The following is a 27797-nucleotide window of genomic DNA, read 5'->3' as shown; positions in this document are numbered from 1 at the left end:
AAATCAGAACTGTCCCGCCAAAAGCGGGACGTCTGATCACCTTACCATAGGTGTGTATGTATAGGAAAGAACATAGTGTGTATAGGGTTAGGTCCTATTCGTGGTTTCAGGCATCCACTGGGGTCTTAGACATAAGGTGGGGGAAGGAGACTACTGTACTTTCGGGAGCTGTAAATCCCAGAGATGATTTACAACCAGAAAATGTGCCAACTCCTCGTTTATTTCCCATGTACCTCTGGCTTATTGAATGCTGTTTACATCCGTTTCTCAATCTGAGCACAATCGATGGGTGGACCTTTGTTCTGGAGGCTGCCCTGTGTAGGGCAGCGCGTTCAGCAGCATCCCTGGCCTCCCCAGCTCTGCCTTCCCCCCTTCTTTCCCCCCACCTCCCACCAGAGGCCAGCAGCACGCACTCCTCCCGTTCTGACCATTTAAAATAGCTCTGGACCTTGCCCATGTCCCTATCAGATTTAGCAAATAAAATATGAAGATATATTTCATCTGGCAACCTTACTCTGGGTACATCAGGTCAAGAACCAGTGGCTACGGCCCTAGTTGGTTTGGCCTAATAGATAGAGCATCGGTATTTGGACTGAAGGGGCCTGGGTTCGATTCCAGTCAAGGGCATGTACGTAAATTCCACCTGCAGTCAGACATTCCTGAGCACTGGACCACCAATTAGCACCTGCCAAATACCCTAAGCCCCCATTCCTAAGTTCCTAGGTCCCTCATCAAGTGCCTTACATGAAACCACCAATCAGCGTGTGCTGAGTACCCTAAGCCCCATGCCCTCTCTTTCCTTAAAAGGTGCCTGCAGCCGAAACCGGTTTGGCTCAGTGGATGGAGCTTTGGCCTGCGGACTGAAAGGTTCCGGGTTCGATTCTGGTCAAGGGCATGTACCTTGGTTGTGGGCACATCCCCGGTAGGGGGTGTGCAAGAGGCAGCTGATGGATGATTCTCTCTCATCGATGTTTCTAACTCTCTATTCCTCTCTCTTCCTCTCTGTAAAAAATCAATAAAATGTATTTTTGAAAAAGAAGCTGCTCCGGTTGAGATGTGTGAGAGTGAAGAACCACAGGGTTTGGTGCCAGGCCCTGTGCCTGATGAGTTCAGGTCCATTCATTCACACGATGACTATGTGAGCCGTTCTTAGCAACCCAACCCCTTCCAAAGGCGAGGACACTGAGTCTCGGAGAGGGCCGCGGCTCCGGCATCCCCCACGTGGGTGACTGATCTCAGTGTTCTCTCCGTCAGTCGCAGCAGCTGCTGAATGGAGCTCAGCCTCCTGTAGGGGCTTCATGTTTAGGAACATTCGGAAGGCCCCATTCCCACCCTTTCCAACCCTTCTGTGCCGACCCTTTGATAATTGGGACGTGGATTGTTCCAAGGGCCAAACTAGACATTGTCCCACAAACTTGTCCACCCACACAGCTCTGAAAGCATCTCTTGGAGAGAAGGAATAGCCGGGGGAGGGGGGAGGGGAAGGAGGGGACAAGAGCAGCAGGGGTGCGAGGTCCCAGTCTCCCACAGCTCAGCAGCCAACGTCTGGACAGACAAAAGGCAGAGCTAGGGGGAATGGGGGTAGGGAGGGGTATTTCCTTGCTCTATCACCCAGCTCAATGGGGCATTCTGGATCCCTGCCCTCCAATGTTCAGGACCTTTTAAACAGACCTCAGCTGTGGCCCAAAGCCCTTACCTCACCCGAGAGGGCTCGATTTGCATGAGAATGACCTCTCTGGGTGAATTATTGCTTAATTAAAGAACAGCAATCACTTTAATTAGCATGTCTCCTTGCTCCCTGGTACTTCCATCGATTCAAATGAGCTCCTCATTAGGTCCTGGCACTTGGACAAATCTGGGGCCTCTGGCTGCAAAGGGAGGCGGCCCCAGCCAGGACCTCAGTGACAGGGAGGCCCAGCCCCGCCAAGAGCACAACCCGGGCTTTGTGAGGAGGGCGGCAGACAGGGCCTGGGCCAGCACCATTTCAGGGCCCGCAGCCCAGCTCCACGGGGAGGGCCAGGCCGGGGCGGTGGCATCTGCAGGTTTCCCTGGCCCCTCTCCCCGCTGTCCACTCGAGCTACACTTCTCTGTTCAGCTCATTTGACCTTAACATTAGCTGCCTTACACCACTATCCTGCTCTTCCCAGGAAGGTTTTGAGATTCTTCCTATCACCTTAATATTTCTTTCTCTCTCTCTCTCTCTCTCTCTCTCTCTCTCTCTCTCTCTCTCTCTCTCTCTCTCTCTCTCTCTCTCTCTCACACACACACACACACACACACACAAACACACCCCTGAATCTGTTATCATCTCAGTGCACCTTCGATTCTTCACTCGCAGTTCTAAAGTGCAATGTTCCCTTTTAACTGGCAGTGTAGCGGGGAGAGCGCATAAAACAAACACAGAGAAGGAAAACCACCTGCCCTAAAGCTTCTCTTCCCTGCGATCTAGGAAGCTATCCAGGGACCACTTATGCACACAGGTCCTCGAGAAGCATCTCCAGAAATCTGGGCCAATGGGGACTCTTCCGCCACAGCTCAATCTTCCTTCGTTATTCACAAAATACCCGTTATCCTCTAGGCCGCTGGACAACCACCGCCTGCAAAGTACATGTCAACCTAACTCTACTTTGGTACTTCTCTTGAACTTTTCCAGAAAAACTTTTCTAGAATAAGGGCAAGAGCCTCCCCTCCAGGGGGGAAAAAAAAAAATCTTTTTTTTGCCTGGATGTCAATGTACCTAAAATCAGTTGGCCTCCATCCTCCTTCCTACATCACATGCCTACACACACTCTCTTTTTTTTCTCTCTCTCTCCACCCCTAAGGCTTTTATATCAATGACTGGAGGCCCTGTGCACAAGTTTGTGCACAGGTTGGGTTCAGCCAGCCCACCCTGATCTGGGATGGGAAGAAGGGCTATGGGCAGTTGGCAGGCCAGCCCTGCCCCCCTGATCAGGGTTTGGGGAGCCTTCAGGGCAGGGCCAGCCGTGGGGAGGGGCTGCAGGCTATTGGCCGGCCCCACCTCATGGTTGAACTCCCTGTTGAACTCCTGGTCTAATTCCCAGTCGAGGGGACAATTTGCATATTAGCCTTTTATTATCTATGTTGATGATACTGTTGTAATTGCCAGTTATTGATAAGGAGAAAGGAGAAAAGGGAAAGCCAGGCATGATGGGCATCTCATTGGGGCAGCTTCACCAGGAAGCTGTAACTTTGCACTCAATTGGGGAACCACCAGCCCATTCCCTGCAAATCACTGAGAGGAAGGGGCCCAACAGAAAGGGGAGATGGACACCTGCACAGAGAAGCTGGGGTCATGTAGGGAACGTGCCTGTCAGTCAAACCTGGGAACAGAGATCATTGGCTAGAGGGGGTGGGGCTCACCCCAAGCCCAGGAGAATTTAGGGATACATAATCCCCAAGCAAAGGCATTTGTTCTCTTGGCTCTTGATGTTCTTGGCTCTGGACTCTGGTGGCTCTCTTGCATTTATTTGCCTGTGTTTCCTCCACAACCACGTGGCCCTGCGGACCCCACATGCCATGGACTGCTGAACTGCAGTGGCGAGCACAAACAAAGCCAGCCTGATGCTGGATGGAACTGGGATCCAAAATGGCATGGAAACTCTGGGCAATGGCTTTCACCCTGGCTCTGTCTGAAGCAAAATGGGACATCTTGGTTGGAGGGACAAAGAAAAATGGGACCTTGGAAACTCAGGGGTTGAATTCCAAGGAAATAAAGTCTCTGCAGTATTTCATCTTGCTCATGCGAGTCTCAGAACGTTCTTTTTCTCATGATATTGCCAGAAAACCACAAACCTGGCAACAGGTGTGGGTAAGAAATGTGGGGATGGCGACTGAGTGAGGCAAGAAGGGCATGTGTGGGCAGGGAGAGCTGGCCAAAGAGGAATAAATGCTGCTCTTGCATGATGGAGAGTGAATCAATGCCTAAATTTAAAAAATGTAAGAAATATCTAACATGGGAAAATTTAGAAGGAGTAATATCAACTTACTATTTAGTTAGGTAAAGAATCAGTAAAAATAATAGTTAAAAAATAGAGTTGAAGAAGTTACTCCTGAGATTCTTATCAAGCTTTACAGAACGCTAGGTATCTTTAAACTGTGGGCATGAAAAATTTGATTTGAAGGACACATGATCAGAAATGGAGGGAGGAGCAGGAGGGGGCGATATGAAGAGGAGGGAGAGGTCAGATGGAAAAATTGGACTCTGCTGTCGTAGGGCAAATGATTTTAATTATTTCATTTCTCGGACTTCCTCCTCCAAAAATTGGGATAATATAGTGCTCAGTTCACAGTGTTCTTTGTGTCTCTGATATATAATAACTATTATTATATTGACAGATTGGCCAAAGGATTAACCCTCGTTTTCTCTGCCTGGCAGTAGAGATAATCACTTACCTCATTACGTTGTTGAGAGATTAATTGAAGGAGCTACTGGTAAGCTAAAACCTCAAATTCATTTAAAACTAGGCAAAATATGACTTCAGGAACACCTCCCCCATAGTGCTCAGGGAGGACACGCATATGTAGAGTTTACTGTATGCCATCCCTGTGTGCTAAGTGCTTCACATGGGATCATCCCCCATTTACTGCCCCACCCCCCATCCTAACTGGAGAATGTTCTTAATTATCAGAACAGCTGCAAGTTCCTGGGTAAACAAACCAACAACAAGCATCGCAATGCCCGTGAGTCATCACATCTGGGCACTGTCAGAGACCCCAAGGACCGGAGGAGAGCACGCTCCCGGTGCTGGGCACAGCCTCTGAGTATGCCTCGCCCACTTCCGGGAAAGGTTAGTGATGCTGGAGCAAGAGGAACACAGGATTTACAGACAGTGTGCCTGGCTTCACATCTGGACTTCGCCACTGGTGAGTCAGTTCTTGGGATTCTGTTTCCTTGCTGGTAAATGGAACTAAGGATACTGACTTTATTGTATGGCTACCATGAAACTCAAATGAGATCACACATAGGTACCTGCATATGTGTATGCTCTTTATATGGCAAGTTACTATTTTTAAATAAAAAAACAAATTCAATCCTGGTCAGCTTTGCTCAGTGGGTAGAGTGTCAGCCCACGGACTGAAGGGGTCCAGGTTTTCGATTCCAGTCAAGGGCATGTAGCTCGGTTTCAGGCTTGATCCCTGGCCTTGGTCTGAGTGCGGGAGGCAAACAATAGATGTGTCTCTCTCACATCAATGTTTCTCTCTCACTCTGTCTCTCTCTCTACCTTCCACTCTCTCTAAAAATCAATAGAAAAATATTGGGTGAGGATAACAAAATAATAATAATTATTATTATTATAAATAAATAACAAATCCAGACTTCGTAAGGATAAACTTTTTAAAAAGGGTTGTTGAAGCAGATTGTCAAATTACAGCGGGGAGTGGAGGAGGATCTGGGGGAGATAATAGATCAACCGAAGGACTTGTATACATGCATATAAGTACAACCAATGGACATAAAACTATGGGGAGGGAGGGGATATGGGGGAGGGAGGGAGGGGGGCAAAAAAAAATCATTAAAATATGTAAAAAAAATTAATTAATTAATTAATTAAAAAAAATAAAAAAATAAAAAGGGTTGTTGAGCCCTAACTGGTTTGGCTCAGTAGATAAAGCGTAGGCCTGTGGACTCAAGGGTCCCAGGTTCAATTCTGGTCAAGGGCATGTACCTTGGTTGCGGGCACATACCCAGTAGGGAGTGTGCAGGAGGCAGCTGATCAATGTTTCTAACTCTCTAACCCTCTCCCTTCCTCTCTGTAAAAAATCAATTATATATATATATACATACACACACACACACACACACACACACATATATATATTTTATTATTATTATTATTATTATTATTATTATTATTTATTTATTTATTTTCCTTTCTTCAGGATTGTTGCAAAGTTGAGGGATGGGAAGGGAGGAGTGCAATAAAGGGAATACTGTTGCTCCAGAGATCTATAAGCATCTCAAATAGTTTGGCAAAAGGGGATTTTCTCTTCATAGAGAGAAGCAAACAAGGCTAGAGAGAACCAGGTACAGGGAAGCAGAAGATGGGTGAGCAGATCAGAGAATATTTTACCCTGCAGCCAGTCTGTTCTCTGGATGGTTATTGGCTGGCCCGAGGGTGGCCCAGAGTCCCGGGATCTGGAGGAAGGAGAGAAGCTTAACTCAAGTCCCATTAACAAGCACTTAGTTCCCCTGGATCAGTGGGGGCAAGCCATTCACATCCTATTTATGAGGCACAGGAAGGGGGTTTTGAGGGTCTGTGTCTGGTCTTGTCATAAACCAGTGGGACATCGAGGGGTCTTCTCTTCCCCAGACGGGGGCAGGTGGTACTTTAGAGTAAGCCGTTTTCTGGAACGAGAAAGGTGGGGGTTTCCTACCTGCCACTATTTCTAGGATCTCAGGGCTCAGGGAAATGTCGACATGGACACCATGCACATGGTGCACAGCAGTAATAATAATGGCAGTAGCGGAAGTCATAGCAACGGTCATAAATACATATAAAATAAGGCTTACAAGGGAAATAAAAACTCAAAACCACAGAGGGAGGGAGGGGAAAAGCTTTATATTGTACTTAGCTCAGGTCTAGGCTACTTGGCAACTAAACAAAAAAATGGAAATCCTGCGATAGCCTTTGACAAAAAGCAAACAACTATAGAAAACCTTTGGTGCTAAACTTAAAGCCATTTGTCCTAGCCAAGCACAGCATCACAAGGATATGGACAAGATGAGGAACGAGATCTTCAACGAAAGTCTTTCAAAAGAGGCAGATTTGTTATGATAACGCTGACAAACACTCATACCAAAACATGAACCCATTGTTCAATGAAAGCGTCTCTCTGGGAACTGAACTTGAGAAGTCTAGACATACAGGCTTGGGCAAACCTAGGTTTCCAGTCATTCGTGCAGAAGAAGACACACAGGTTATGATGACTACCGTAGCTCTCCTAACTCTGTGTGTCAAGTCCTCACAACTGTAGCCCTACGTTTGCCCGCCCCTTGTATGATCCTCTGGTGATGAAAACCACAGTTCCCTTTCCCAGGCTCTTATCAGAAAGGGGACCCGCTTCTAAAGGCAGTATCTCTAATCCCCATGACAGCCTGCAAGATAGGTGAGCTTATTCTTTTTTTAGGAATCGGAAAACAGAAAAGTGAAAGGATGTTGCCAAGCCAGAAGGCGGTGGAATCATCATAAAGCAAATTCCCTGCTCGTGACATCACATCTCCTTGAACTTGATACCTAGATCGGTTGTACAGTAGGAGCGAGTGACCCTTACGCCGTCTTCTCCAAGCGCTATTGGACTCAGACAGGCTTTGGAGCGGGGCTGGATGACAGGTCAAGGACCTAGGGCACTGTTTTACATGGGGAGCAATTGGGGCTCTCAAGCACAGCCATTCCAAATGGATCGTGAATTTCCTCTCCGGTTGTAAAGGAATCTGTCAAAGCCAATGCCAGATGGTTTGATGTTTTTACTGTCTTTCACTGGCCTTGACCCAGAGGACTGGAAATGGACCACATACGAACAAATACAACTCTAGTCTTTGATGTTCTTATAAAAGCTGCATTTTGGAGGGAAGGACAGCTCACCTGGCTTATGTACAATACTAGAGGCCCAGTGCACAAAATTCATGCACAAGTAGGGTCCCTAGGCCTGGCCGGCGATTCTCAACCTGTGGGTCGCTGTAGAGCCTAAGACCATCAGAAAACACAGATAGTTATATTACGATTCATTAACAGTAGCAACATTACAGTTATGAATTAGCAATGAAAATAATTTTATGGTTGGGGGTCACCACAACATGAGGAACTGTATTAAAGGGCCGTGGCATGAGAAAAGTTGAGAACCACTGTGCTAAGGTGATCCAGCTAAGGTTTCCTTCTTGGAGCAGGTTTTTCTAGCTGAAGCTCTTTAGGTAGGGAAGGGGGAGATTGTTGGGCTTCCGGTATTTTTGGTAGAAAATAGTCTGTGTGCCAGGCAGCACATTCCAAGTAGCCTTGCTTTGGACCCCTCCGGATAATTAAGTCATGTCTTTCATTGAATGAATTACATTGGGAGGCCAGCTGTGCAGATACTGTTATGAAAATAGAGATGCACCTCATAATCTCACTCATTTATGGATAATAACGAACAGCATAAACTGATGAGCAAAAAGATAGATACAGAGACAGTAAAGCATCAAACAGACTGTCAAATTACAGCGGGAAGGTTAGGGAGGTGTAGGGGAGATAAGAGATGAACCTGAGGACTTGCATGCATGTATATAAGCATAACCGATGGGCGCAAAACTCTGGGGGGTGAGGGCATGTATGGGAATGGGATGGGGGAGGGCCATGGTAAGATATGTACACATATAATATCTTAATTAAAAATAAAAAAAAGAAAGAAAATAGAGATGCATGGATCTCTCTTACAAAGCATCACTCCCAGGGAAGGACTTCTTCCACTCTCCAGGCTCTGCGATACTTTCTGCTACTGAAGTCCTACCTGGAAGATAGATCAAGAACCTAGAAAAAGAAGCTGCTCCGGTTGAGATGTGTGAGTGAGAGGATAGGGGACCCTCTTGCCCGCCCCCGCTCCCCCGCCCCCATCTGCCACTGGCCCCTGGACACCACTTCCTAAGCCTTCCTCTCTGCAGACTGCAGGCTGACAAGCAGCTTTAGGGAACCCCAGCAGGGTGTGAGCCTCAGACCCCAGAGCCCAGGCCAAGGCAGCTGCACACCCAGCCGGGGTACCCTCCCTCCCGCCTGTCTGCCCACAGGCTAGGGGCCACCCTCCCCAAGCTGATCTTATCCCAGGTGATGACCTACAGGTCAAGAGCTAGCCTCAGGGCAGGCCCTTCCCCCTTCTGCCTTTCTGGTTTCCCCTTCCAGCTATGGTAAAGTGTCAGGAGCAGGGATGGGTCGGAACGGAAGGGCCAGGGGCCCAGCAGCAGGGGCTGCTGGGTGCAGAGGGAGACCGGCCCTAGGCCCAGCCTCTTCGGAAATTTCCTGCTCCAAGCTTAGACTCCAGGCAGCGACCCCCTCCTCTCACTGTTTGTCTAATAAGGAAACCTTTTTGACCCCGCCAGCTAAAAGTCCTGGCCCTTCCCCTCATTACTGCCAGGCCCAGAACTAAAGAGGTAAAAGCTGGCAGCCTTGGGCTGCCTTCAACTTGGCAACTACTCCTTGGGGTCCGTGGCTCAAAGTCCCAGCCTCTCAATGGGGCTGTGTTTTCAATCCGCAGTTAAACAAAGCGCGCCGTCTCCCTCGGGGCCTGAGCTCTCCACTCGCCTCTTTCTCTGGGGGATTAAGAGCTGCTCTCTTGTTTGGGTGTCACTCTCCCTTTGAACCTCGGTGGCTTTATCTGGTTTCAGGCTCGGCTTCCTGCCTGGGAGTGGATTTACCTCTGATTTGTTGTTTTATTCTCCCCGCGGGATGAATCCAGGGGCGTGAATCCCTTTCCCCCCTTCTCCCTCTCCCTTCCACACACACACATCGTGCTTTCTCTCCTTCCTCCATCTTTCTCCAGCCTGGGCCCCCAAAATAGCTCCCAGCTACCTCCTCTTTCCCCTGCATTCTTCTGCCACACAGCCAAAGCTGGGGACTCCAAAGGGTCCCTTACCTGCTCCCTCTGGGAAAGGAGGAGTTGGGGGGGAGGGGGTGGGGGGGGGAGCATGAAGGCCAGTGACCTGGAGATTACCGAGAGATGGATGTGGGGGGCCAGGCTGAGGTGGGAAGAGAGTCCTGAGCTGATGGGAGGTGGAGCTGGGCATCTCTGGGGCTGTGGCCCTGGAGCCATTCTCACTTTTTTGGCGAGTTCCAGAAAATGGGTGAAAGTGATGTTTCTCCCCGGGATGCCAAACTCACACTGAAGCCAGATCTCGAGGGCAAATCCAGGGCTATTTCTACCTTACCACTCCTTCCAGGTGTACTTTTCCCTTTATTTGCCATAGACAGAATATTGCAGATGTTATTGGTGAGGAATATTTCTTATCCCCACCTGTTGCCAAGGGATGTGGGTTTCTCGCAATGTCATGAGAAAAAGAATGTTCTAAGACTAGCACGGGCAAGATGAAATACTGTAGAGACTTTATTTTCGTGAAATTCAACCCCTGAGTTTCCAAGGCCCCATTTCCCTTGGTCCCTCCAACCAAGACGTCCCATTTTGCTTCAGGCAGAGCCAGGGTGAAAGCCATTGCCCAGAGTTTCCGGCCCTTTTTGGATCCCAGTCCCATCCAGCATCAGGCTGGCTTTGTTTGTGCTCGCCACTGCAGTTCAGCAGTCCATGGCATGTGGGGTCCGCAGGGCCACGTGGCTGTGGGGGAAACACAGGCAAATAAATGCAAGAGAGCCACCAGAGTCCAGAGCCAAGAGCACCAAGAGACAAGATAGCAAACGCCTTTGCTTGGGGATTATGTATTCCTAAATTCTCCTGGGCTTAGGGTGAGCCCCACCCCCTCTAGCCAATGATCTCTGTTCCCAGGTTTGACTGACAGGCACGTTCCCTACATGACCCCAGCTTCTCTGTGCAGGTGTCCATCTCCCCTTTCTGTTGGGCCCCTTCCTCTCAGTGATTTGCAGGGAATGGGCTGGTGGTTCCCCAATGGAGTGCAAAGTTACAGCTTCCTGGTGAAGCTGCCCCAATGAGATGCCCATCATGCCTGGCTTTCCCTTTTCTCCTTTCCCATTATCAATAACTAGCTCGTGACCATGGTATCATCATCAGATCATGACTCTGGCTAGATCAACATTCAATATTGACCCTATCATGTACTGTTTGCGGCCAAGTCATGGTATAAAATGACTTCTCCTTTTACGCAAAATTTTCCTCGTGGAGTTAAACGTCGTTTTGATTTTGTTTATTTTTTTTCTTAGTTTTTCGCATATTTGTCATTGATTTAATCCCCAGCTCTCCCCAGTCACCTCTCCATATTTCAAATTCCTTAGGTATTTTATCCATCTCATTTTCTTGAAGTTTGTCTCTAACTGCTGAAAGTGTATGGTGATGCACCTGTCGGGGCGGGGGGGCGAGGGGGGAAAGAGGAGGAGGGGGCGTGCAGGGTGGGTGTGCCCTTCATTGGTTGTTCTGGGCACTCAGTGGGCTCTTTGGATCTGGAAACTCACATGAAGACTGGGGAAACTTTCTTGAATTCTGCTTTTGATTACTTTGAACCTCTGTTTTCTCTATTCTCTGTTTTTTAGAATTCCTATCATTTGGATGTTAGCCATCATGAATGTGCCTTCTGATTTCTTTTCTCCTAACTTTTTCCTCTACATTCTGAGGCCTCTTCAACTTGTTTAGCTATGATTACCTTTTACTTAAAAAAAAAAAAAAAAAAAAAAAAAAAAAGTACTCCTATCATAGTTAATTTTCAAGAGCTCTATTTTTGTCCCCTGAGAATGTTTGTCTTGTCACATCCCATCTTCATCTTTTAGAGGCAATATCACATTGTTCTAAGTAGATGAGTTTTCTTCTTCCTGAAGATTGTTTCCTCCAGCCCTGACTGGTTTGGCTCAGTGGATAGAGAGTCAACCTGCAGACTCAAGGGTCCCAGGTTCGATTCCAGTCAAGGACAAGTACCTTGGTTGCAGGCACATCCCCAATAGGAGGTGTGCAGGAGGCTGCTGATTGATGTTTCTCTCTCATCGATGTTCCTAACTCTCTATCCTTCTCCCTTTCTCTCTGTAAAAAAAAAAAAAAAAAAAAAAAAAAAAAAAAAAAAATCAATTAAAAAAATTGTTTTCTCCAAGATGGTTTGTCTTTCATTTTCATAGCAGAAGCTTTCTCCCACAGTCTGGCGCTCCTTGCCTGCTTATGGCAGGGAACTAAAAAGCTGTACAGAGGTGCTCACCAGCGCCTGGGCAGGGTTCCTCAGTTTTAAAAGTCACTGTAGGATGATCTAACTAAGCCATTCCCTTGAGAAACTCTTGTAGTCATTTCATAAAGTTTCCCAAAGAAACTATCTGGTCTGCTGCCTGGAAAACATAAGCCTGGCCTTCACCATCCAGGGATAGAAGGCTGGCGGTCTCAACACTCCATAGACATCAAAAGACAAACCTGCACTTAATTATCTAATTCTCATGTTTTCTTGTGCCTCTGCGCATCAGGTCCCCCCCGTCCAGAAACTACTCAATATCCTCTAGACTCTAGAGAAAGATCTCCACCCGAGAGAGGTTTAGTCTTTGCTGAGAATGGGAGGGCAGTGTAGGAGACATTTCCTTTGAGCAGATTTTCAACTGATCTTCTTGTTTTCAGTGCCTTCCCCTTCTGAAAGTATCTTACGTCACTAATTCCCGAGTCTTTGGGGGTGGGGGGCGCATCACAGGCATATGGACTTCTACCAGTGTAATTACTCAAGCACCTGATGTCTGTCAGGGCCCCAGATCTCAGCCCATCCCCAGGAAGCTGGAAGAAGGTAGCATGGGCAAAGCCTGGCTGCTCAGGGTTTGGGTCGGGGGAACGTGGGAGTAAGGAAGGACTGGCCGAGCTGCCCACGTTCCCCTTCTTGGGCCGCCCCTCCCCCCATCGCCAGCACACAGCTGTGGCCTCCATAAGGCAGAGCTCCAAAGGCTGAATTGTCCTCTTTTTCTCCCTCTGGGACTCCGGCACCAGGATGAGGGACAGAGGGCATTCGGTCAAGAACCTGGTTTGCATTTCGGATGGAGACTCTAATTGATTCCGACCTGAGCCTCCTCACTTCTCATTACCACCGGGAGCCACTGAGCTCCTTTCATGTTTCGGGAGACCCAGGGCTCTCCTTCTCCAGCCGGGACGCTGGCTTAACCCGTTCCTGGCCTTCAGTGTGTGTCGCCACGGTGGGACATGCTTACAGGGTCGGGGGTGCGTCCCTGGCACCAGCAAGACCCAGAAAGGATGGACACCCACGCCACCCCTCAGTTTTGCTCCTGCCTCGTGGACACCCCGGTTCCTCTTGTGTCCCCACCACCCTCCTGTCCCTGCAGCTTGACTGGACAGACACTTACAGAAAGTTCACCTCCTGGGCAGTTGAAGGCTAGGATTCTAAGAACCACTTATTTTCCAGCCTGTGATCTGGTGCATGTCATTGGCTGCTGTTTTTTGTTTGTTTATTTGTTTGTTTAATTTCACAGAGAGGAAGGGAGAGGGAGATAGAAATATCAATGATAAAAGAGAATAATCTATCGATGCCTTCTCTCCCCACCCCCCACACCTCCACCTTACTGGGGATAAAGCCCACAATCTGGGCATGTGCCTAATAGGGAATCGAACCATGACCTCCTGGTTCATGGGTTAACGCTCAGCCAGTGAGCCACACTGGCCGGGCTCATTGACTTGTCCTGTACTGTATATTCCTTTTCTACAGAATCAGAGTATTAGATTTTTTTCCTTTCCGTTTATCTTTGTTTTCCAATACAAGAGCAATATATGCCATTGGTTAAAAAACAAGACAAAAACAAAAAAAAACACATTTTGAAAATATGTCAGTATATAGAGGCCATGTTAACAGTTTAGTGTATAGCTTTCCAAACTTTTAAAGAGTGGATGTTAAATGCATACATATATAAATACACAGGGTTTTGTTTTGTTCTGTTTTGCAGAAGTGAGAAAATATTATGTAGACTGTTCTGAAACAGGCTTTCTGTATTGAATATATCATAGGCATTTTCCATATGCAGATTTATAGTTCTATGTCAATCGTTTTATCAGCTGCATAGGGTTCCATAAAGATCCCATAATTCATTCACCTGTCTTCCTATTAATAAAAAGAGAGGTTGTTTCTTTTTAACATTTTTTGATTGGTTGATTTGAGAGAGAGAGAGAAAGGAGAGAGAGAGAGAGAGAGAGAGAGAGAGAGAGAGAGAGAGAGAGAGAGAGAGAGAGAGAGAAATGTAGATATATTGTTATGTGCCCTGACCGGGAATCAAACCCACTGTCTTGGTGCATCCGGATGATGCTATAGCCAACTGAGCTACCCTGCCAGAGCCTAGGTTGCTTCTAAATGCTGTAATGAACTTGCTTTGGAGTGAGCACACGTGGGGGTGACTGCCTAGCTCATGCTGCACGTAGAAGCAGTGCCCGTGCTGTCCCTCTGTTCCAGGGTCCTGTTCCCTCCCCTGCATTCTCTAATCTGTTGTTCAAACCTCCACTTTGTTTCCGGGGCCACTGTGACCTGGCCTGGGGTAGCGAGCACCCCTCAAGCTGCTCCTGTGCAGAGTCCCTCCCAGGACCTTTCCCTCCGGATACAGGAGAGAGGGTTTTCTCTCCGGAATGACAGGAACCCAGGGCTGCCAGAGCCTGAAGGAACCACACCAGCACTTGGCGAAGCAGGGTTGCAACAAGCTTTTTCCTTCCACCAAAGGCCAGGATGCTTTCTCAGGACTCTCCGCTTCTCACACCGTGGCTCTGGGAGAGCGATTATGGAGGGGACGCCAGGGCTCCTCCCACACGTGCTTCCGACTCCATCAAAATCCCATCTGGTGAATCCCAGCTGGGAGCCGTGCTGCGCTCCGAAGGCCCGGAGTCTCTCTGGGAAAGCCCTCCCTCTGTCCGTCCACTCAGCTCTTCCCCCAGTAGAGATGCTTCAGGCTCTCTCACTGCCATGGCACGTGTAGCCTAAGAACTAACCTCTTTAAGAGGCACACGTGAGCCCTGGCCGGTTTGGATCAGTGGATAGAGCATCGACCTGAGGACCAAAGGATTCTGGGTTTGATTCCGGTCAAGGGCACCGACCTTGCTTACAGGCTCCTCCCAAGTCTGAGCTCTGGTCAGGCTTGTGCAGGAGGCAAACAATTGATGAGTCTCCCTCTCACATTGATGTTTTTTTCTGTCTTTCCCTCTCTCTTCTACTTTCCCTAAAAATCAATGGGAAAATATCATTGGGTTGAGGATTAACAACAACAACAACGACAAAATCTATAATAATAAAAGCATAATATGCTAATTAGACCAGACAGCCAAACATCCTTCTGAACAAAGCTGCGGCAGCGGGGGTCAAGGCAGAGGCGGTTAGGGGCGATCACACAGGCAGGTGAGCAGTTAGGGGCAATCAAGCAGGCAGGCAAGTGGTTAAGAGCCAGCAGTCTCAGATTGCAAGAGAGATGTCCAACTGCTGGTTTAGGGTGGGATCAAGTCTAAACTGGCAGTTGGACATCCCAGAAGGGGTCCCCCATTGCAAGAGAGTGCAGGCCGGGCTGAAGGACCATCCCCTCCCCATGCACAGATTTCGTGCACCGGGCCTCTAGTGTGTGTATATATATATATATATATATATATATATATATATATTATGGAGGCACACTTGGAGTCATTTAGATCTCAGTGGTAGCATTCAGGTCTTCCCAAGAGATTTAATCTGCACCTCCCATGAGTCCTTCCACGTTCCTGGTCCCCACATTCTGGACATCTTCAGCTCCTGGAGCCTTGACATCCTATCCATCCCCTCCCCTGTCATCATGTGACACAACTGTCCCATCCCTGGGCGTGCCACCCAATGGTCTTCAAGTTCTTGCCTCCCAAAGCCTCCTTTCTGCTTTATTTCCCCTTCCTGCACAAAGTAAGGAGAAGGGCATTTGCTTCATAGTTGTTGTTTTTTCTAAAGATCAATTGATCAGGGCACATACATGTGGTGTGTAACCCGTGAGGCACTGGCCGCGGTTAAACCCGGGGGGGAGAGGAAGTGCCGGGAGCATGCAGGAGGCGGGCGGGAGGGAGCAGTGGATAATTGAGAGGGCAGAGAAGGGCAGGCTCAGAGGACCCCACACTGCTCAAACTGGCCACTGGGAACAGACGCAGGCGCTGGGAGGGGAGGCCGGGAGCTTCGGAATGCAGGACGCATTCAGCTGTCTAACCCAGGAGTCAGACACACACACACACCCCCAACCCCAACATTATTCCTCTCCCCGGAGGGGGTGGCGGCCTCAAGAGGTCTCCATGACCTGCCAGCAGTGGCTGTCTGCGGCCTGGCAGCCTCTCCCGTGGGACATCTGTCTGTCTGTGCATTCCTCTCTCCCAGGCCTGAGGACAGGCAGGGGGCTAAGCTCCCTTCCCACCAGCCCCGGTCTAGTTCTCAGACTTCCCGGGATGGCGAGATGGACAAGAGGATGCTGGTACCTGGGAACATGGGAGGATTGGGAGGGAATACGGATGCGGACTCCCCACTCCCTCAAGGGCCACAGCAGGGCAGCCGGGGCCTGACAGCTCGGCTTGGGGGTACTCTGCTCCCCCAAGGCAGGGCTGGGATATCAAAGCGGGAAGCCCCGGGGGCATGTCAGCCCGGCTTTGTGAGCCCGGCCCCCATCAGTGCATGAAAGCCTCGCTGAGCATGCTGCATTCGCCTCGCTCCTGACCTGCATTCCCGATTGGTCACAGCCGGGCCTCAGCTGCATTCCTGGGCTGGAGGAGGCGCAGGGGCCTGAACTCTTTGTTCTCCCCAAATCAGGGCTCAGGACCATGACAGGCTGATCACATTATCCGGCTGAGGTCAGCCTGGCAGAAGCGACCCCTCCCGCTCCTCCCCCAGTCACCACGCACCGCACACCGCCTTGCTCCTCACCTGGGTCTTTTTTTTTTTTTTTTTTTTTTTTTTAATATATTTGTATTGATCTTTTTTATAGAGAGAAAGGGGGAGGGAGAGAGAGCTAGAAACTTCGATGAGAGAGAAACATCGATCAGCCGCCTCCTGCATACCCCTCTCTGGGGATGTGCTCATAACCAAGGCACATGCGCCAGACCGGAATCGAACCTGGGACCTTTCAGTCCACAGGCCGACGCTCTGTCCACTGAGCCAAACCGGTTTCGGCCTTACCTGGGTCTTTATAACAGGTTGCACACGGTCCCAGTGGAAGAAGAAGAAACATCTTCGAAAGCCCAGCTCTGCTGCCTCCCTCCAAGGTCAGATGCTGGGCTCGGTGCGCAGGCCCTGGGCCTGTCCACGTTCGGGCCATCTCCAAGGGCTCGCAGCCGCTCTGGGGTCGCCCGGAGGGCCTGTTTGCTTTTGGGCACCTCGGAACCCACTCGACATGCCCGTGGGTGGCATGAGCTCAGCATCAGAACTAGCCCAGCCTTCAGAGTTACCATAGAGACGACGCTGTTCTGCCTGAGCCCCATTGAAATTACTCTCTCTGTCTCCCGGGAGTGACGTGGTGAGCCACCCCTTTCTTTTTATTTTATTTTATTTTTTTAATATATTTTATTGATTTTTTTTACAGAGAGGAAAGGAGAGGGAGATGGATAGAGAGTTAGAAACATCGATCAGCTGCCTCCTGCACACCCCCGCCCCCCGGCCCCCAGGGATGTGCCCGCAACCAATGTACATGCCCTTGACCGGAATTGAACCTAAGACCCCTCAGTCCGCAGGCCGATGCTCTATCCACTGAGCCAAACGATTTTCGGCGCCAGCCCCTTTCTTTCCTATGTCTGATTGTAAGACCATAAGCCTTGACCTCTGACCCGCCTGGTCTGAAGCCTGGCTGGGCCACTTCCTTGCTGTGTGACGTTGGATGACTTGCTTCGCTTCTCTGGGCCTCCGTTTCCTCGTGTGTAAAGCGGGGAGAGCCGGGGAGATCCAGGAAGCGATGGCCTGATAGGTTTCTGGCAATGATGCAGACACGTGAAGGATGGTCTTTTTCCTGCTCTCTTCCTCCCCCCCCCCCCCTGGAAGGAGTGGCCTCCAGCGGCGTCTTCATGAGATAATGAATACCCCTTCCTCTTCCTCCGAATTCCTAAAACCCCCAGAGCGAGGGCCCAGCGATCTGGCGGCAGCTAGGCACAAATTAGCCTTTGTTGTCGTGAGCCGTTTTATATGTCAGCCTTGTCTCCCAGCAAGCTTGTTGGCATTCCAGGAGAGACCTCTTTCTTTGTTTTCTATTCAACAAGCCTGTATTGGAGAGACAGGGCACCGGCGCCTGGGGATTCGGCCGTGGAGGGAGCAGCCAGGTCCCTGCTCTCCCAAGGCTCCGAGGCCGCGGAGGAGTGGAGAGATGGGTCCCCATCCGTCACACAACGAGCTGCAATGAGTTCCCCCCCATCGCGATGACCGAGCTGATCAAAAAGCATAGACCACAAGTCCTTTGCTTGATCTCTTACCCACTCCCCCTCACCCCAACACTCCCCAGCCTTCCCGCTGTAATTTGGCAGTCTGTTTGATGCTTTGCTGCCTCTGTATCTATCTTTTTGTTCATCAGGCTATAATCTTCTTTATTTTCCATAAGTGAATACAGGTATGCCAGGCTGGTGTGACTCTGTGGAGCGTTGACCCATGAACCAGGTCACCGGTTCTAGTCCAGGTCAGGGTACATGTCCGTGTTGCAGGCTCGATCCCGTAGGGTGTGTGTGTAGAAGGCGGCTAATCGATGCTTTTCTCTCATTCATATTTCTAGCTCTCTATCCTTTTCCCTTCCTCTCTCTCCAAAAATCAATAAAAACATATTTTAAAAAAGGAATGCAGGTATTATTAATACCTGCGACTTTGTAATCACTTAGTTTTTGCCAACATCACAAAATATTGTTAGCATTCATCCCTATTTTGAAATTATGACAGTTATTAGACCTTGTTAGTTAATGAGCTATTAATAGTTAGGAAAGAAGCAGCGTATATCACTATGTCACATGTTCTTAATGTGTTGACGGCTACATTTCCACATCATTGATTTCCTTTGTAAATCTGATGTTATTTTTTTAAAAAACAAACAAACATTATTCCAAAAAGTGCCGTTAGGTTTTACCGGACTGTGTCCATGGCACACCAAGGTTTAGACCCTGGTAGATGCAATGTGTCATCATGAAAAAGACATCAGAAATACCAGCTGTGGAAATGGGGTCATTTTCTTAACCTTTCTGAGCCTCAGTTTCCTCTTCGGTGAGACAGAATTATTGTGAGAACTAAAGAAATACTATGCATGAACCACCTAGCGCAGGTGGGTTCTCAATAAATGAATGCTAGCTATTATTACTAACAACAATTATGACCATCAACTAGACTCACAGCTTCTCCAGCATTATCCTATTTAATAAAGAGAGAATATGCAAATGAACTCTCAAGCCCTCACAAGATGGCAGTGACCAAGCCACTAAAGAGGGAATATGCTAATTAACTGCCACACCCTCACAAGATGGCTGTGCCCACAATCACAAGCAGGCAGCCCTGCCTCATCCAGCCTCAGTCCCCCAGTCCCTTCAGCCCTGTCTCAACCGGCCGGAGTCCCCCAGTGCCTTCAGTCCCACAGGGGAAGGCAGTTGGGGACAATCAGGCCAGCAGGAGAGCAGTTAGGCATCAATCAGGCCTGCAGGGGAGAAGTTAGGGGGCTATCAGGGTTGCAGGCAGAGTGGTTAGGGGCAATCAGGCAGGCAGGCAGGCAAGTGGTTAGGAGCCAACAGTCCCAGATTGTGAGAGGGATGTTTGATTGTCGGTTTAGGCCTGATCCCTAAATTGGCAGTCGGAAATCTGCCCAGGGTCCCAGATTGAAGAGGGTGCAGGCTGGGCTAAGGGACATCCCGCTCCCTCCACCCCCGTGCACAATGTTGTGCATTGGGCCTCTAGTAATATACATATATTACGATAACTACAGTCGTGTGTCAGTCCCTCCTTTCCTTACTGTCTGCATCATTGCAAGCTGCCGTGGGCTTCAGCAGCGACAGTGGTTTCCTCTGGCCTCCAAACGGCTCTGCTCCCTGTGGCTGCAGCCCTCCCCCTGGGTCCCGCGGGCCCTGTCAACCTCACCACCATTACCCACTGTTCCAGCAAACGGACAGAAATGTGCATCCGCCCGGCTGACGTCCTGCCGCCTGCTAATGAGAAACAAGTGGCCTGCTTGTATTCAGGACGGAGGGAGGAGGGCTCGCCCCGTCACAGCCCAAACCCACATTCCTGGGGCAGCACAGGGTGACACGGCCCAGAGGTCCAGGACTCCTCCGCCCAGACGGCTCCTTGCACACCCAGACCCTGGGGGAGGGCATGCCCACAGCAGTCCCCGGCCCTGCACCCACCACAGCCCTTCCTGTTACTGGACCTGGCCTTGGACGTGGGCAGGAGGGCAGCCAGAGACTGAGTCACTGGGAGGTGACCGTTGGGCCTAGAATTGTGGTCTCTGTGGGGAGGACTGAGATGATGGGGAGGAGTCCACGGTCCCTTCCTTGGATTTGAATCCCTCACAGCACCCCTGTGGGGTGAACCAGAGCCCTGCACCGGCCTAGCACCTCACCACCCTTATTCCTCCAGATCCTAGGCTTTGTCTCGGGCCTATCCCCTTCTGCAGAAGTGCCCGCTCCTCCTTCACGGCGTCCTTAGTCCAATTGCAAAAGCAGAGGCCCACAGAGGGCCGCGGGCTCACTCCAGGCTACGGAGCGTACAGGACCAATATCACTGCCTTGGATGTTGAGTTGAGCTAGGGATGCTGCTGGACCCTGAGCCCTGGACAGAGGGCACGTCCCTGAGATGGGAATGGTCCAGCGTGCGTCTGTCCAGAATTGGGATGAGGCAGGAAAGACACGCCAGGGGCAAGTATGACATTTGGGAAGGAGGCCCGGAGAGGCCTCCCGGACAGGGCGTGGGTGCAGGAGACTCGGTACAGAGCAACTGTCTAGACCGGGCTTCCTGGGCTTGGAGGGGAGCACGACCTGGGGGTGAAGCGGGGCCAGGAGCTGCCCTCACCTCCCGGAGCGGCCTGTTTACATTTCGTCTGCTCACGCCACCTTTTCCAGACTGCTGGCCCAGCTCCTCACACGCTGCTGCTGTCAACACGCTCTCTGTGGCCCGGTGCCCCGTGGAGGGACCCGCGGTCCCAGTGGCTCTGCCTCAGCCCTGAGGGAGGACCGGGGACCGCCAGCGCCTGGGAGACAAGAGTGCTCTGGACCTCACTGGCCTTTGGCTGCCCGGCTCTTCCCCTCCTGGGGAGCTCCTGCCCTTTGCTCTGCCCTCTCTCTCCCTCCTCTGCTCGTCTGTACCTGCATCTCCTTCAAAGGTCTAGAGAGGAAAGGCTCCCAGGAGTCCGGCCGGCGTGGCTCAGCGGTTGAGCGTTGACCTATGAACTGGGAGGTCACTGTTCGATTCTATTCCCATTCAGGGCACCTGCCCAAGTTGTAGGATTGAGCCCCAGTGTGGGGTGTGCAGGAGGCAGCCGATCAATGATTCTCTCTCATCATTGATGTTTCTCTCTTTCTCTCTCCCTCTCCCCTCCTCTCTGAAATCAATAAGAAAAATTTTTTAAAGGCTTCGAGGTGTGGAGACGACACACCTACACACAGGGGAAGTGTCGCAGAAACCAAGCCCGTGTTTGCCAGAACCCAGGCCCGTCCTTCCCGTGGGGCCATCGGAAGGCAGGCAGCACGGGGCCATTCCAAACAAGAGGTCAGACCCTGGCCAAGCCCTTCTCCACCGCAGGCCGGCCTCCTGCGAGTCCGTACAATGAGGCTCTCCCGTCCATCCTGGGACCTCTGAGCCGAGGACTGTGAGGAGTGCAGAGCGGGGGTTTGGGGTGAGCAGAGCTGGGCACTGTCTCCATGTCCGTCTCCTAGGGACACAGCAGCGGCCATTTCCTGCCACAAGAAAACGGAGAGGCCCAGCGACAGAGACAAAGAGGCAGAGAGATGCAAGCTGGGGGAGACAGAAAAACACCGAGAGGCCCAAATTGACACCACATGGCCGCTGCGCCGGACCCCATGGCCCAGCAAACAAGGTTTCGTGCTGAGTCAGTTGCCATGGTGACAAACATGCAGCAAATATCCCAGATAACTGGAATAGTGGCAATAGCATGTGTTTTGGATAAAACCTCCCCCCCCCCCTGCCCCCGCAACTCCCACCACCACCCCCTCTAATGTATGTGTTGCATTACTTGGGATAAACTGGGCTTTTGCACAATCATCTTCCCCGAGAGGCCTGGGGTGGGGGTTCCAAGGTCACGGGGTGGGGGTGGGGAAGGTGGGGGTACCACAGCTGCCCTGGAAAACCTGCGGGGCCTGGTTGGATTCCTGGGCAGGAAAACACAGTCCGTTTTGTGCCTCTGCCCTCACTCCTGTCTTCCTGAGCCTGGACCTGGGCTCCCGTGTCCTGCTCTGCAAGGCAAGGCCCCGGAGCAGGGGTTGGGGGGTGGTGGTGCGGCACCGAGGGGAGGATCTGCATTCCTGTCCGAGGTCCCATAAAAAGTCTGAGGGCAGGGAGAGGTCCCAGAGAGTTCCGTCCAAAGCCAAAAAGTGTCCCCGCGGAGTTCAGGTTCCACAGCGAAACCAGAGCTCCAGTGAGGGCACATGAGGCGGCCTTAATAAGAGCCAAGTGCCCTGAGACGGCTGGCACCTTCCCAGGTGGCCCCGCCCTCCTCCCAGAGCAGGGCCGAGAACGTGGGGGTGGGGGTGGGGGTTAGAAGTACAGAAGCACAGGAGGAGCGGCGAGGGGGTGACACTGAGATAGAAGAAAGACAAGCTTTGGCCTGGCAGGCAGACAGGAAGGAGACCTGGGGGTGGAAGGAGGTTGGGGGGGAGGGAAGGGAATGGGGGAAGGCAGTGAGTCACAGAAGAGAGAAGGGCCTCTCAGAAAACCCCCTCAGCTCCTAGGGATTTGGAGGAGGGGAGCTAAGGCCCCCACAAAAGGCCCAGCTGGAAGCCAGTCAGGTCAACAATCCCTTCCCTGCACATCTCCCGGCACCTGGCAGAAGGGATTGCATGGAAAGAGCCCAAGATGGCAAGTCAGGTCCCCACCCTCGGCTTGCACAGGCGGGCGGCGGTAACAGGAACTTCTCCCCGTGAGGAGGAGTCAATGTCATGGGCGCGTGGGAGCACTTGGCTGGTCCCAGGGCTCAGAGTCCAAGTCGTTGATTGCTGCCGTGACTCAGGCGGAGGCGCGGAGGGGCCGGGCAGCAGGGAGAGGTTGCAGGCGAAGGTTCGTGCGAGGAGAGCGGGCTTCTCGAATGACATTATACCCAGATTTTCCCGATCCAAACAATCGACTCCGGTTGTGACTTCCCCGCCTCGGGAAGTTTCTGGGAAGGGATCTGTGATGGACGTGGGTTTGGGAACGGGCCACCTGGACACCCAGTGGCCTTGCCTGGCCAGGAGCCTTCCCTCTGGGCATGCCAGAACCGCGCTGTGGCCTGGAGGGGCCGAGCGGTCAGTTCCCCCCCGAGGACTGTCCCTCCTGGGGCTGTGGTGCCGGCCCCGCCTGGAGACAGCCCTTACGTGACCCTCTGGGCCCAGGGGAGGTGGGTGGTTCCGGCTCCCTCGGGAAAGCAGACATCTCTCCAATGGAGACCAGGCTTGCTTCCTCTCTGCTGTTAGAAAGAGTGAAATCCGCCGAAACCGGTTTGGCTCAGTGGGCAGAGCGTCGGCCTGCGGACTGAAAGGTCCCGGGTTCGATTCCGCTCAAGGGCATGTACCTTGGTTTCGGGCACATCCCCGGTAGGGGGTGTGCAAGAGGCAGCTAATCGGTGTTTCTCTCACATCGATGTTTCTAACTCTCTATCTCTCTTTCTTCCTCTCTGTAAAAAATCAATAAAACATATATATAAAAGAAAAAAAGAAAAAAAAAGAAAAAAGAAAGAGTGAAATCCATCACGCTCCCATGCCAAGTTCAAAGCCTGTAGGTACCATCCTGCGAGGGATGCGGATGGAGGCAAGGCAGAGGCAGATGGGAAATGACAGGTGGGCCCTCGGAGACAGGCTCACTGAGTTCCCAGCCATGCCTGAGGAGGGACTGGCTTAAGGGGGCAGGAATCGCCTTGGACAAGTCTGGGACTGGGCAGGACCGCTGGAGGATCGGGGGCCTGGCAGACCCTCAGGATGGCATGCCCGCTGGGTGAGCGCCTCCGCAGCCCCGGTTCCCCAGGAGGACAGAGGAGGTCTGCCAGTGCAGCCCCACCTCCCCAGAGGGCCCCCCTTTCTGTGGCTGGTTTCCCTCTCTCCCCTGCTTTTCCACACTGAGTCTCTCTGGGTGATTTTCCCAGCTCTTCTCCTGTTTCTATGTGGCATCGGCAGACAAGCAGCCTCGGGGGCAGCAGGCTGGCTCCAGGTGTGTGTGTGTGTGTGTGTGTGTGTGTGTGTGTGTGTGTGTGTTGGGGCAGAGGGGGGAAGGGGAGTTGGCATAAGGAGGAGGAGGAGGAGTCAGTAGCCCTGAGTCCTGGCAGCTTCTCCAAACCCTGTCCGGAATGTCCCAGGGCCAAGGGGAGCCAGGAAGGCGGCAGACCAGAGGGGACCAAGGGCTAATAACCCTATCTCTTCATAATGCATCCAGGTTTTTTAGAGGAGCAGGAAGAAGCTATAGATTCCCGTCCCGAAAGGCCCAGCTGGCAGCCCCACCCAAGCCCCCGGGGTGTGGGCAGACACTGGGGCACGGAGCCAGCCTGGCAGATTTGGGGTACTATGTTCTGTGGCCCCGAGGCAGGGCTGAGTCAGGCAGCCTCTCCTCTCTGCCTGCCAAGGAGCTCTCTCCCAGGGGATCAGCAGCCTTCCTGCCACCCCTTCTGGCTGCTGCCAGAGCCAGAACCCCGCCCTGGCTGCCAGCCAGCCTGTCAGGGAGCCAGTGCTCCCTGGGACCCGCAGACACACCACCGCGGCCTCTGGCGGGGGGGGGGGGAGCACGGAAGCAGAGGCTTCTGGGAGTGCCTGGGGCCACCAGCTGGGAAGTAGGGCCCCAAAGTCAGCCAGCTCCACTGCTGGGGAGATCCACTTCCGGCCTGAGGCTGGGACGGACAGGGCCAGGGTGGGGGGCGAGGGGGCAGGGGTCTCCTCTCTCTCCATCCTGAAGACAGGGGTGCATAATGCTACTTAACCTGGACGAACAGGATGGTCCTGGGTCCAGATGCCTGCTGGAAGGGCCAAGGCTAAGCTAAGGGCTGGGAATGCTGGGGCGGGGGGAAGGGAGGGTAAGGGGAGCAGGGGCCGGGAGTGCTGCTGAGCCTGGAGGTGCAGGCTCTGTGCTGACAGGTCCAGCGGGACGGGACGGGAAGGAGCTGGTGTGTGTCTCCCAGTCTTTTTTGTTTGTTTGTTTGTTTGTTTGTTTGTTTTGTTAATCCTCACCACGGGATATTTTTTCCCATTGATTATAGAGAGAGTGGAAGGGAGGGGGGAGAAGGGGAGAGAGAAACATCATTGTGAGAGAGCCACCTCAACTGGCTGCCTCCCACATGAGCCCTGACCAGGGTGAGGGTACCTGTAACCCTTGACTGCGAATTGAACCTGAGACCCTTAGGTGTGTGGGCTGAAACTCAAACCACTGAGCCACCCAGGCCAGGGCTCTCCAAGTCTTCTTGGAAGAAATGCCTGTACAGCTGCAGGGGACTCTTGGGTTCCCCTCATTCTAGAGACGCAGAACCAACTGAGGTCCAGGGAGGCTCAGTGACTTCCCAAAGGCCTTGCAATTACTGGTCAGTGGTCAGACACAGTCCATTGTTCTTTCATTTGACCACTGCCCCTTCTTTTTTTTCCTCTCCCTTCTCTCAAGGCCCTGCAGCCAGGAGATGCCCAGCACGAAGGGAAGAAGGCCAGCAGCCCCGGTTGGCGAACAGCAATCCTATCATGGCCGGCCTGCCGGGAGGAGGGGAGGCAGAAATAAGAGTCCTCGGTGAGGAACGCAAACAGCCTGCGTTCCCCGAGGGGGCTCCCTCGATCCAGCAGAACCCGTAGAATGGGGCCATTGAAAGGGGCCCCATGACTAAGCCGCGCTCTGCAGTCTGCACTTGTCTAGCCCTTGTCCCTCCCTGCACTCGGCTAAGTAAACAAACACGGCACTCAGGCAGCTTTCTGCTGGCAAACACCCCCGACTTAGCAACTGGCCCTAGGATAAATAAACACTCACACACTGCACGCTTACACACACTCACTCACACGGGCGCCCGGCGCTCCCTGACGTCCACGGAGCCCCCCCGCCGGGCCCCAGCTGCAAACATGCAGGCTACAGGGAACAGTCTGGGCTGGGGCTCAGACTGCCCCCTTCTGCTAGGGTGCAGGGCAATCTGGGACCTCCGATGCACATGGACCGGCCAGACCCTGGGCTCCGGGCTTGCTCCTGCAGGCCACATGCCTGTGCAGCTGGGAGGTCTCTTCTGAGAACCATGAGGTTGGCCCCGAGGCAGCGCGGGAACATTCAGGAAAGAAGGGGACCTTCAGGATGATCCAGCAACTAGTTCAGCAAACAGAAGCCCTGGCAGAGGAGGAGACTTGCTCGAGATGGCAAGAATGGGCCTCATAGAGGCAGCATCAGAACTCTTTGTATATAAAGATTTTATTGATTTCAGGGAGGAAGGGAGAGGGAGAGAGAAACATCCATGAGGAGAGAGAATCATTGATTGGCTGCCTCCTGCCCGCCCCACACTGGGGATCGAGCCTGGGCATGTGCCCTGACTGGGAATGGAACTGTGACCTCCTAGTTTATAGGTCGACGCTCAACCACTGAGCCACACCGGCCCGGCAGCATTAGGACTCTTGGCATGAACTCTCTCCACTTCCCCACCAAAGGCCTTCCCCTGCCAGTCTTTGGGTTATGTTCCCTAGTTGTGGCCCTTATGGTCAGGATAGTGTAAAGGGGACACCCGCCATCCAGATGGCAGAATCTCAAGAAAGGACAGTGACATAATCAAGTCTCCTGCTGAGTCCTGAATGCCATTCTGAACAAGGTCTATCGAAGTGACTGGGAGGAGACCTCTCACGTGGTGCCACGTGGCCTTGCCTTCTCCTTGGCGTTCCCCAGGAGTCACCTGACCTTCTCCTTGGAGAGGATGTCTCCTTGTGGCATCCATGAAGGAAGGAAGGAAGGAAGGAAGGAAGGAAGGAAGGAAGGAAGGAAGGAAGGACCCACTTCTTTTTAAAAAAAAATATATTTTATTGATTTTTTTCAGAAAAGAAGAGAGAGGGATAGAGAGTTAGAATCATTGACCAGCCACCTCCTGCACCCCCCCCACTGGGGATGTGCCCACAACCAAGGTACATGCCCTTGACCGGAATCGAACCCAGGACCTTCCAGTCCGCAGGCTGACTCTCTATCCATTGAGCCAAACCGGTTTTGGCATGACCCACTTCTTGACTCCACAGCAAGAACGGAGAGGGGATAGCGACAGGCAGAGGCGATGATGCTTTGTGTCAATGGCAGTAGCTGGCAGGCCTCCACTCCTGAACCTCCAAGGAATGATGGTGGGAAGGGAGCTAGCTAGCAAGAGAACCTTGAGTCCAATTACCTGCCACGCATCCAAAATGGAAACCATCCCCATTTCTTCCATATGTGCTGGAATATTTATGAATTTAAGTTACCGTTAATTTTCTTTACAAACCCAGAGATGTCACTAACAAGTCTGATTTTAATATTGGGCGAGCAGAATTGCTATTTGAGGTTTTCGGCTATAGACACGAGTGGCGTGTGGGCTGAGATGAAATGCTGGGGCTTTGGTGATGAATGAGCCCTCACAACAGCTGTCCTATCAATGAGGATGGAAAGAGCATCTGAACCTCGAGTTTATATTTCTAGAAAATTCTCTTGTCTTCCTCGTTCTCCCCTCCCCGTCCCCCCCTATTATTCCTTTGCTATTTTTGCGAGGTTTAGAACATCCAAATCTAATCATAACTGTCTAGATGTGCTAAATGACCAAGAAAGACTTGACAGCTTAACAGAGCAAATTGAGCCTGATGGGGAGATGGCCACCCTCCAGGATACATGAGAAAGAGAGGTTTCTAGTTTACTGACAGATGTGGGGTAGAACCTGGATTCAGATTAGAGTTCTATAGTTTACCGGCGGCAAGAAGGCCATACGCAGATGATCTAACCAGGGGTCCTCAAACTTTTTAAAGTGGGGGCCAGATCACGGTCCCTCAGAGAGCTGGAGGGCCGGACTATATGATCTACTAATTCC

The 27797-nt window shown here is 51.7% G+C and overlaps 1 long non-coding RNA gene across 1 annotated transcript; it reads left to right on the top strand.

Annotated features, from left to right (window-relative positions):
• Positions 1-27797, top strand: LOC118725501. The gene is made up of 4 exons (XR_004990027.2): positions 1-11; positions 15922-15926; positions 18522-18530; positions 27120-27797. It is a non-coding gene; the product is annotated as an uncharacterized LOC118725501 (long non-coding RNA).

The sequence above is a fragment of the Pipistrellus kuhlii genome, unplaced genomic scaffold (assembly GCF_014108245.1).
Source record: "Pipistrellus kuhlii isolate mPipKuh1 unplaced genomic scaffold, mPipKuh1.p scaffold_m20_p_20, whole genome shotgun sequence".
NCBI classification, from domain to species: Eukaryota; Metazoa; Chordata; class Mammalia; order Chiroptera; family Vespertilionidae; genus Pipistrellus; species Pipistrellus kuhlii.
The sequence above is the reverse complement of the archived record's forward strand: the minus strand, read 5'-3'. Positions and strand labels throughout refer to the sequence as shown.